We start from the raw sequence: 10,984 nt of genomic DNA on the forward strand, positions 1-10,984 counted from the left end.
ACATTCATCCTGCTATCAAAGTCCCTGGTGATCCAGTGGTCAGGATACGGCTTCCTCTGCCGAGGCCCGGGTTCGATCCCCAGTCAGGGATTGCTCCTTTTTCTCACTGATTCCTACAGACCAGCCTAATATTCACATAGTTCCCCAGTTGCCCGCACAGACTGCACTAACACCGGGTTCACAAAATCACAGTCATGACATAGCTGCAGAGTTTATGACAAATTGGAGGGGAGCAAGATGGGAGCAAGCGAGGCCAGTGAGGAGAACATTGCAGTAGTCAAGTCGTGAGATGACCAGTGAGTGGATTATGAGTTTAGTTGCACTCTGGGAGAGATATGGCCTGATACGAGCAATGTTGCGTAGCTGGAAACAACAGATTGTGCCAGAGCTTGGATGTGGGGTGCAAAGGAGAGGGAGGAGTCAAGAGTGACACCTAAGTAGCGGAGTTGGGGAATGGGGAGATGGTGGTGTTGTCAACAATGATAGAGATAATGGTCGGGGGTGTTGCTCTGGATGGGGGGAAGATGATGAGTTCAGTTTTGTCCATGTTGAGCTTCAGAGAGCGCTCCAGACATCCAGGAGGAGATTGCAGAGAGGCAGCTGGAAACCTGGGAGAGGACAGAGGTAGAGTTGTGTGTCATCAGCATAGAGGTGGTATTGAGTTAATGAGCGCACCCAGGGAAGAGGTGTACAGGGAGAACAGAAGGGGTCCAAGGACAGAACCCTGAGGGACACCAACAGGAAGGATGGAAGCACCAAAAGAAAAATGTGGGGCGATTGAGGCGCCACTTGACACTTCTAGAGACAACAAAATTATGCTTACACCAATAATATTCACGACAGACGGATCAAAAAATGACCTTCCAGAGTTGGATACTAAAAAAATAACAAAAAAGCACAAAACATAGTGTATTCCAAATTTGATTAATTAGGCCTTTATTGCTTCTTGATCTCACTCACATGATGTCGGATTTTAATTTGCATGTAGAAATTTGGTATGTCAGGATCATTCAGCCTCGTAGGTATAGCACCCAGCGTCAGCGTCCAAATTAGCAGCAGTAAATATTTGGGAAATCAGTGCATCAAGAAGAAAGTGCATCCAGTAAAACCTCCAATATGTACTTTAAAAACAAGAGTGATATAATAGTGCAATAACGTCTGTGTAAGGGAAAAGGGTTTTTTAATGATAACACTTACAAACACAGACTTGTTAACAGCATTAAACACATAAAAAGGTTGCTTGGGTATCAGGATAAGGAGAAAACCACCAGCAGCATGGGATTATAGTCACCGCAAGTCCCGGTTTACTCAGGGCGTCCCCACGCTGTCAGAACCAGTCTTCAAGTCTCCAAATGACCCAGCACAGAAAAAGCAGTCCCCAGCTTAAGCGCTTTCGGATATCGTATCCTTCTTCAGAAGCGTAGGGGTCCAGCACGCTGTCCTGCTTTAAATAGTGTCTTAATCTAGGAGATTCTTTGCAGCTGTGAGGATAGACACTCCCATACGGCACGTCCGTGATATAGGGAGTGACGTTTGCGTTCCATCGGGCGGAACTCGCATTGCCGGAAGTGACGTATGCGGAACCCGGCATGCGTTCCATTGCGTATCAGTTCACAGCTCAGTCCCGATATACATCTCCACACAGGATCATCAAGCACCCAAAATATAAAAATAAATACATCAGGGGTAACTTATAACAACATTATATATAAAAACTATAAAAATCATTATTATTTAAAAAGAAGAAATTTAAAAATCATAAAAACCATTTTAGTTCGAAGTCGCTATTCAACCCAGAGGGGACTAAAGTTTTTAGTTTGTATATCCACTTCATTTCTGTTTTCGCCAATAAAGTGTCAGTTTCTTTATTACGAGGAGTGGGGTTAATGGTTTGAATACCCCAAAAGGACTTGAAATGACAGGGTTTACAGGCGTGTTTCAATTTAAAATGTTTTGAGACCGTATGTGTATCCAGTCCCTTCTTTACATTGCGGATGTGTTCGGATAGTCTTGTTTTTAAATTTCTACTTGTCTTTCCGACATATATTAATCCGCAATCACATTCCATCGCATAAATCACATTGCTTGAATTGCATGTAATGAAATTCTTGATGGGATAGGTATTTTCACCAACTGTAAATTCTTTAATCTTACTCGCACCTTTTGTGCATTTGCACATGGCGCAGAGACCACATCTATAAAATCCAGTACTTCTGATACTAGTTCTCTTAGGGACTTCAATAGAACTACGTACTAAGTTATCCCTAATAGATCTAGACCTTCTGTAAATAAACTTGGGCTTAGAGGGTAATATTGGACCTAAAACGGGATCCTTAGTGAGCACCATCCAGTGTTTTTTCATGATGGACTCAATTTCCCTGTACTGTGAATTGAAGTCAGTGATGAAAGACCACTTAAAATCATTCTCTCTAGGTGTCTTCTGATTATTTCCCTGTATTAAATCTTTCCTATCTAGAGTGTTAACTCTCTCCTGAGCTTTTGTTAGACTTTCTTCACTATAACCTTTCTCAATAAATCGTTCACATAAATCACCCATTTGACTCTTACAAGTACTAGTATCAGTACAATTCCGTTTCACCCTTAGTAGTTGACTATAAGGGATGCCGTCTAACCTAAGGATGAGTTCGATTTTATTAACATCGAGCATCCTACAATTCCTTCTATTTATTGTCTGCCTAAGGTTCATAAAAACCCAGTCTGTCCTCCAGGTAGACCTATAGTGTCCGTGGTGAATAGTGTCACTTCCAATCTTTCAATGTTGTTAGACCACTATTTACAACCGTTGGTTAAGTGTACAAAATCTTACCTTAAGGACACAGGACAACTTCTAACCATGGCCCTCATTCCGAGTTGATCGGTCGCAAGGCGAATTTAGCAGAGTTACACACGCTAAGCCGCCGCCTACTGGGAGTGTATCTTAGCATCTTAAAATTGCGACCGATGTATTCGCAATATTGCGAGCACAAACTACTTAGCAGTTTTAGAGTAGCTCCAGACTTACTCTGCCTGTGCGATCAGTTCAGTGCTTGTCGTTCCTGGTTTGACGTCACAAACACACCCAGCGTTCGCCCAACCACTCCCCCGTTTCTCCGGCCACTCCTGCGTTTTTTCCGGAAACGGTAGCGTTTTCAGCCACACGCCCATAAAACGCCGTGTTTCCGCCCAGTAACACCCATTTCCTGTCAATCACATTACGTTCGCCGGAGCGATGAGAAAGCCGTGAGTAAAAATACTTTCTTCATAGCAAAGATACTTGGCGCAGTCGCAGTGCGAATATTGCGCATGCGCACTAAGCGGAATTTCACTGCGATGCGATGAAAAATACCGAGCGAACGACTCGGAATGAGGGCCCATATTGGATGATTTGCGATGGGAGGAGAACTATGTTTTAGCTAGTTCCGATGTATCAGCCCTCTATACAATTATAGAGGAAGAAAAGGGCATCGAGGCTGTGTCCTATTTTTTGGAATTATCTGATTACTCTTCTGATCTAAAGACTTTTATTTTGGAGGGTATTAGGTTTATTTTAAGAAATAATTATTTTGTGTTTAACGGTAATTATTACCTTCAACGAGTGGGGACAGCAATGGGCACCAGGTTCGCCCCGAGTTATGCCAACCTCTTCATGGCCTATTGGGAGGAGAGGGCGATATGGCATGGAGAGCAGCTCGGGGCGGGCCTGGTGCTATGGCGTCGCTACATAGACGATATACTATTCGTCTGGAATGGTGATCTGAAAGCTCTGGATGGTTTTATTGAAGGACTTAACCATAATCCATTTAATATTAAGTTAACGACTACTACAAGTCAGAAGGAAATAATGTATCTGGACCTCTGCATCTATGTAACAAATGGGTCAATAAATACGAAACTATATCGCAAACCTACTGACTCTAATGGGTTTATTGAAAGAACTAGCCAACATCATGATCACTGGTTAGACGGCATCCCTTATAGTCAACTACTAAGGGTGAAACGGAATTGTACTGATACTAGTACTTGTAAGAGTCAAATGGGTGATTTATGTGAACGATTTATTGAGAAAGGTTATAGTGAAGAAAGTCTAACAAAAACTCAGGAGAGAGTTAACACTCTAGATAGGAAAGATTTAATACAGGGAAATAATCAGAAGACACCTAGAGAGAATGATTTTAAGTGGTCTTTCATCACTGACTTCAATTCACAGTACAGGGAAATTGAGTCCATCATGAAAAAACACTGGATGGTGCTCACTAAGGATCCCGTTTTAGGTCCAATATTACCCTCTAAGCCCAAGTTTATTTACAGAAGGTCTAGATCTATTAGGGATAACTTAGTACGTAGTTCTATTGAAGTCCCTAAGAGAACTAGTATCAGAAGTACTGGATTTTATAGATGTGGTCTCTGCGCCATGTGCAAATGCACAAAAGGTGCGAGTAAGATTAAAGAATTTACAGTTGGTGAAAATACCTATCCCATCAAGAATTTCATTACATGCAATTCAAGCAATGTGATTTATGCGATGGAATGTGATTGCGGATTAATATATGTCGGAAAGACAAGTAGAAATTTAAAAACAAGACTATCCGAACACATCCGCAATGTAAAGAAGGGACTGGATACACATACGGTCTCAAAACATTTTAAATTGAAACACGCCTGTAAACCCTGTCATTTCAAGTCCTTTTGGGGTATTCAAACCATTAACCCCACTCCTCGTAATAAAGAAACTGACACTTTATTGGCGAAAACAGAAATGAAGTGGATATACAAACTAAAAACTTTAGTCCCCTCTGGGTTGAATAGCGACTTTGAACTAAAATGGTTTTTATGATTTTTAAATTTCTTCTTTTTAAATAATAATGATTTTTATAGTTTTTATATATAATGTTGTTATAAGTTACCCCTGATGTATTTATTTTTATATTTTGGGTGCTTGATGATCCTGTGTGGAGATGTATATCGGGACTGAGCTGTGAACTGATACGCAATGGAACGCATGCCGGGTTCCGCATACGTCTCTTCCGGCAATGCGAGTTCCGCCCGATGGAACGCAAACGTCACTCCCTATATCACGGATGTGCCGTATGGGAGTGTCTTTCCTCACAGCTGCAATGAATCTCCTAGATTAAGACACTATTTAAAGCAGGACAGCGTGCTGGACCCCTACGCTTCTGAAGAAGGATACGATATCCGAAAGCGCTTAAGCTGGGGACTGCTTTTTCTGTGCTGGGTCATTTGGAGACTTGAAGACTGGTTCTGACAGCGTGGGGACGCCCTGAGTAAACCGGGACTTGCGGTGACTATAATCCCATGCTGCTGGTGGTTTTCTCCTTATCCTGATACCCAAGCAACCTTTTTATGTGTTTAATGCTGTTAACAAGTCTGTGTTTGTAAGTGTTATCATTAAAAAACCCTTTTCCCTTACACAGACGTTATTGCACTATTATATCACTCTTGTTTTTAAAGTACATATTGGAGGTTTTACTGGATGCACTTTCTTCTTGATGCACTGATTTCCCAAATATTTACTGCTGCTAATTTGGACGCTGACGCTGGGTGCTATACCTACGAGGCTGAATGATCCTGACATACCAAATTTCTACATGCAAATTAAAATCCGACATCATGTGAGTGAGATCAAGAAGCAATAAAGGCCTAATTAATCAAATTTGGAATACACTATGTTTTGTGCTTTTTTGTTATTTTTTTAGTATCCAACTCTGGAAGGTCATTTTATGATCCGTCTGTCGTGAATATTATTGGTGTAAGCATAATTTTGTTGTCTCTAGAAGTGTCAAGTGGCGCCTCAATCGCCCCACATTTTTCTTTTGGTGCATTCGTATTAAGTGGGACCACGGTGAAGGTTTCTTTTGAGGGACGAGGGGCTGACATTTGAATTTTAGCGCAAGAAAGGTCTATTGTTTCTTGTTGAGGAAGGATGGAAGGGTGTGAGGTGGTGCTGGAGGCAGACACAGAGAAGGAGCGGTTAGTGAGATAAGAAGAAAACCAGTCAAGGACAGTGCTAGAGAGGCCAGCCCATTATAGTCTATGGGAAAATGGGTCATTTTTGTGTACTGATATCTCTGGTTCTGGGTGTTCCAGAGACTCAGGACTGGTACCATACAAAAGAGGAGTCTCTTGGCTTTCATGGCAGACCAACCACTAGTTTATGTGATACTGCAAAGGGAAGCAGCAAGCAACCGTGTGTCGGATCCCCTTCAGTTGTTCGCCCAGCTTGCACGGGATGCAGGGTTTCTGGATAGATAGGAAATACTGTACAGAGATACTAAGGACGGTGATTTGGCATCCAGGAACTTAGGGAGGAGCTTTTATCTCTCTCCATTATACATAGAAAGATTAAACTTGCCACTCTACATTAAAAGCTGTTTGTGCTAATTAGTACACTACTAGTGTACTAATTAGCACAAACAGCTTTTAACGTAGAGTGGCAAGTTTAATCTTTCTAAGTATAATGGAGAGAGATAAAAGCTCCTCATAAGTTCTGGATGCCAAATCACTGTCCTTAGTTTCTCTGTGCAGTATGTTCTATTAGGGTATTAATTAGCTGTTTGTGCTAATTATTACTAATTAGCACGTACAGCTTTTAACGTAGAGTCCTTAGTATCTCTGTACAGTATTTCCTATCTAGCCAGAAACCCTTCATCCCGTGCAAGCTGGGCAAACAACTGGAAGGGACCTGACACACGGTTGCTTGCCGCTTCCCTTTGCAGTATCGCATAAACTAGAGGTTGGTCTGCCCTGAAAGCCAACTGTCTCCTCTTTTGTACGGTACCAGTTCTGAGATTCTGGAATACCCAGAACCAGAGATATCAGTACGCAAAATGGACCCATTTTCCCATACACTATAATGGGCCCGTTAATTCAGACCCACCATGGGTTCCGACGCTTGCCATGAGCCTTGTGGAAGTCACAGAAACTTAGGGTTGGTATCCTCCAGTAGCTAATTGTCTCCCCTTCCATACTAACCTAATTCTGAACTGATTGGACCCTCAGAACCAGAGACATTAAGCTTTAAGCCCTTTTTATTTGAATTTAATTTAATAGCTCACATAAACCGAACGTCAATGGACCATTGCTTTAATACGTTCGTTTGTATCTGTCCACACTACTTTTATTTATTGATTTATTGGTTTCTTTTTTTAGGTCCCAACAGACAATTATTATTTTTTACAGCATCTCTGACCTCCACTGGTTAATCTCCACCTCCCCCCTCACCCTTCCCCCTCCCCTTTATGCTGTTAGGGGACTCAGATGCTCATTTTGGAAAACATGTTTTTTTCCACAGCCTCCCCCTACCCTCAACCCCTTTCCCACTGCCTCCCCCTACCCCATTCCCCCATCATTGTGTTATGCCGGACATAACACAATGAAGCCCGGCCATATCAGTGAGATCCGTACAGGGCTTCACTGTGCATAGTATTAAAAGAGTTAGAAGAGTTAAAAGTGTTAAAAAAAATTCCCTGTGTGTCCTTTCTATTCTGTATTGCGGCGTCCCCGCTAGCTCGGCCATTATGATCGAATCAGCTATGGACTCCTGCGTTCTCAGGAGACTGTGTCCACCGCTATCTTAATAAAGACCGCGGAGATACAACAGTGCACACAGGATTTATCAACATACATTTATATAATTAGAGATGTATTATTTCATTATATATGCATTTAGGACGTGACACACAGTCCACCTATGCGCATTTCTCTCCGTTATAGGGCTTCCTCAGGGCTATAGTCATTGGTGTTGGTTTATGCCTTAGTCGACTCGGATGCACATACTGTATTTCAAAAGCACTGTATTTTCACCTGCCTCCCCCTACCCCCATCGCCCTTCCCCTCTGGAAGCCTGCACAGTTCGTGCAGTAGACAGATCAGGTTACAAGACATGTGCAACAGTATACTGTGTTTGAAAATCACATAGAGAACTGCAGTCGCGTTAATACTGTAGATGTGTAAATGGTACAGTAGCAGTGATCCCTTCTCATTAACTACAACACAGATTCTCATAACACAGATTCTCTAACGCCGATGATCTACAGTACTGTGTTGCTCAAACAGTTACTTGCATCAGAATACACTAATTTATATTTACTGGTATGTCTATAGGTGCTCATTACCGCTGTGTATTTTAGATAGCGAATGAGTCACTCCTGCAGATTTACCCCAATTTGTGTGAAACCTGTGTGCACCCTTCCTTTAAATGTTTTACAATGGATTACACAGAAAAAAATAATAATAATAAAGTGAATGTCACGGGAACACACGAACAAAAAAGATTGGTACTTTGGGAATTGAACCCGGGACTCTCAGCATGGCAGATACGAGCCTTCCTCGCTAGCCTACAACACCGCATGGAAGATTCACAAGTTCATGTGTAAACGTACTGCAAAGAGCGATTCCTTCCCATTGGTGTTTGTTTATGCTACATTATTCCTTTCACACATTAATTGTGTCTGCATACACAAGTGTTTTAACATGTTCATTTGTGTCTGTATAAACTATACACACAGTGATTTGGCATCCATGAAATTAGGAAGGAGCTTTTATCTCTCTCCATTGTAATCTTTTTAAGAGTAATAGAGAGAGATAAAAGCTCCTCCCTATGTTCCTGGATGCCAAATCACCATCCTTAGTATCTCTGTACAGTATGTTCTACTAGTGTACTAAATAGCATGAACAGCTTCTAACATACAGTGGCAAGTTTAATCTTTTTATGTATAGTGGAGAGAGATAAAAGCTCCTCCCTAAGTTCCTGGATGCCAAATCACTGTCCTTAGTATCTCTGTACAGTATGATCTACTAGTGTACTAATTAGCACGAACAGCTTGTAACGTACAGTGGCAAGTTTAATCTTTCTATGTATAATGGAGAGAGATAAAAGCTCCTCCCTAAGTTGCTGGATGCCAAATCAACATTATTAGTATCTCTGTACAGTATGTTCTATTTAGGGTACTAATTAGCTGTTTGTGCTAATTAGTATGCTAATAGAAAATACTGTACAGAGATACTAAGGACGGTGATTTGGCATTCAGGATCTTAGGTAGGAGCTTTTATCTCTCTCCATTATACTTAGAAAGATTAATATGGAGAGAGATAAAAGCTCCTCCTTAAGTTCCAGGATGCCAAATCACCATCCTTAGTGTCTCTATACAGTATGTTCTACTAGTGTACTAATTAGCACGAATATCTTGTATCGTAGAGTGGCAAGTTTAATCTTTCTATGTATAATGGAGAGAGATAAAAGCTCCTCTAAGTTCCTGGATGCCAAATCACCATCCTTAGTATCGCTGTACAGTGTTTTCTATTAGAGTACTAATTAGCATGAACAGCTAATTAATACCCTAATAGAACATACTGCACAGAGATACTAAGGACAGTGATTTGGCATCCAGGAACTTAGGGAGGAGCTTTTATCTCTCTCCATTTTACATAAAAAGATTAAACTGCCACTCTACGTTAAAAGCTGTTCGTGCTAATTAGTACACTACTAGTGTACTAATTAGCACGAACAGCTTTTAAAGTAGAGTGGCAAGTTTAATCTTTCTATGTATAATGTAGAGAGCTAAAAGCTCCTCCCTAAGTTCCTGGATGCCAAATCACTGTCCTTAGTATCTCTGTACAGTTTTTTCTATTAGAGTACTAATTAGCACGAAAAGCTTATAATATACAATACATATTCTAACAACACAGATTCTCTAACGCCGACGATCTACAGTACTGTGTTGCTTGAACAGTTAGTTGCGTCAGAATACACTAATTTATATTTACTGGTATGTCTATAGGTGCTCATTACCGCTGTGTATTTTAGATAGCGAATGAGTCACTCCTGCAGATTTACCCCGATTTGCGTGAAACCTGTGTGCACCCTTCCTTGGAATGTTTTACAATGGATTACACAGAAAAAAAAATTATAATAAAGTGAATGTCATGGGAATACAAAAATGAAAAAAAAATGGCACTTTGGGAATCGAACCCGGGACTCTCAGCGTGGCAGGCACAACACTGCATGGAAGATTCTCAAGTTCATGTGAAAAAGTACTGCAAAGAGTGATTCCTTCCCATTGGTGTTCGTTTATGCCGTTAGGGGATTCGGACGCTCATTTCGTGCACTGTACATACTGTAAAGTCAATGAGCTACATTATTGCTTTCACACATTAGTTGAGTCTGCATACACAAGACACTCACATATCTCTAACATCAGTAGACCATACTGTAACTTGTTCATTTGCATCTGTATATGCTGTACTACTTGCATCTCTACTGTATATACTGTTATAGACTGTATGACATACTGTAGCATAATGTAGCATAATGAGACGCACCAGTAAAGTAGTTCTTACGCTGTAGTTCAGTATTGTATTTTAATGGAGACCACACACGTGCGCATTGGTGATTTTAAAAAGCGACATCTGGTGGATGATCTTAGGTATTACACTCAAAGGTAACGCCAAACGCTCTGTGTGCCTCCCTTCGACTAGGCGCGCCTCCTTGCGCCCAGGTACGCTGCGTATGCCTGATTGTGACTAACGCCTTAGTCAGCCAAGATAATGGAGGACCCATCTGTATGTATGGTCTTCTATGCTGTATTATTTTTTAGGACTGATTTTGTCTGTTGCTATTGTCGGCCATTGTGTTTATTCCTTATTCCTCTTTTTCAATAAATATAGCACGTGACTACGCACCATAACCCTGTATATCCTTATCCATCTAGCCCATTCTTAAAAGGGTTGACCAAGTACGTCATTACTGCTCTCTCCGGCAGGCAGGGCTTGCTCTACCATTAGGCAGCTTTAGGCGGCTGCCTAGGGGCGCCACTGAATTAATCTAGCAAAAAAATTGAAAGATGTCTCTGTATGCAGCCTCCTCCTTTCACACTGCGCTGGCTGCTGCTGTGTGTCTAATAAGGTACAGCCACAGCTATCAGGCTGTACCACATAGTGCCTCAGCGTTTCCTCCATGCCGACACAT

Source organism: Pseudophryne corroboree, chromosome 7 (assembly GCF_028390025.1).
Source record: "Pseudophryne corroboree isolate aPseCor3 chromosome 7, aPseCor3.hap2, whole genome shotgun sequence".
NCBI lineage: Eukaryota > Metazoa > Chordata > Amphibia > Anura > Myobatrachidae > Pseudophryne > Pseudophryne corroboree.